We start from the raw sequence: 1095 nt of genomic DNA on the forward strand, positions 1-1095 counted from the left end.
ATACAAGAAACACATATAACTGAAAAAGACATTAATAGACTAAATGTCAAAGGATGGAAAAAAAAATACTTCATGGGACAAGAACCCAGAAAAATTCAGGGGCAACTATTCTGGTTGCTAACAGTGTCAACTTCAAACCAAGTGTGATAAAAAGAAACAAATAAGGTCACTACATACTTATTAGGGGAAAACTGTAAAAGAAAGTGATAACAATTATATATGCACCCAGTGTAGGAGCACTTAACTATATAAGACAATTTTTTCATAATTTAAGACATATTTTAAGAGACATGAAAAACTTAATGAGCAATAGCATAATTTATGGAAGACTTTAAAACCCCATGACACAAAGAGATAGATCAAGCATGAAAAAAATTACCAAGGAAATAGAGTTAAACCAAATTTGTGGAGAAATGGACTTAGTACACTTTACAGAGTTCCGCCCAATAATGTCAGAATACACATTTTTCTTAGTCACACATGGGATGTTCTCCAAAATAGATCATGTGCTAGCACATAGAACATGTTTAAGTAAATATAAAAGAATCAAAATTCTTCCATGCATATTATCTGACCATAGTGAAGATAAAACTGGAAATGATGAACAAATGAAACAGCAAACACAGTGGGCTTAACTCAGCACAGAGCAGCTAAGTAAGTGGCCTGGTGGGATAACCCAGCACAGAGTACATCAGTGTGCAACTGGGTGTGTGGAACTTGGCACAGAGCAGCTCAGTGAGAGTCCCAACAGGTGGAACCCACAGCTGAGTTGCTTGGTGTGTGACCCTAAGGAAATTATAAATTTATATGGAAGCAGAAGAGACATAGATTAGCAAAAGCAATCCTGGATAACAAAACAAACATCACAATCCCAAATTTGAAATTATAGTACAAAGCTACCATAAGAAAATCAGAATAGTACCGGCAAAACAAACAGATCTGTGGATAAATGGAACAGATAAGAAGATGCAGACAGAACAAGCACACTCAGCCATGTTATCTTTGACAAAGGGGCTAAACATGTTCAATGGAAGAATGATAGCCTTTTTTAATGATTGGTGCTGGATGATCAGTGAGATAGCTCAGTGGACTAAG

The sequence above is a fragment of the Octodon degus genome, unplaced genomic scaffold (genome assembly GCF_000260255.1).
Source record: "Octodon degus isolate 3935 unplaced genomic scaffold, OctDeg1.0 scaffold00010, whole genome shotgun sequence".
Classification (NCBI taxonomy): Eukaryota; Metazoa; Chordata; class Mammalia; order Rodentia; family Octodontidae; genus Octodon; species Octodon degus.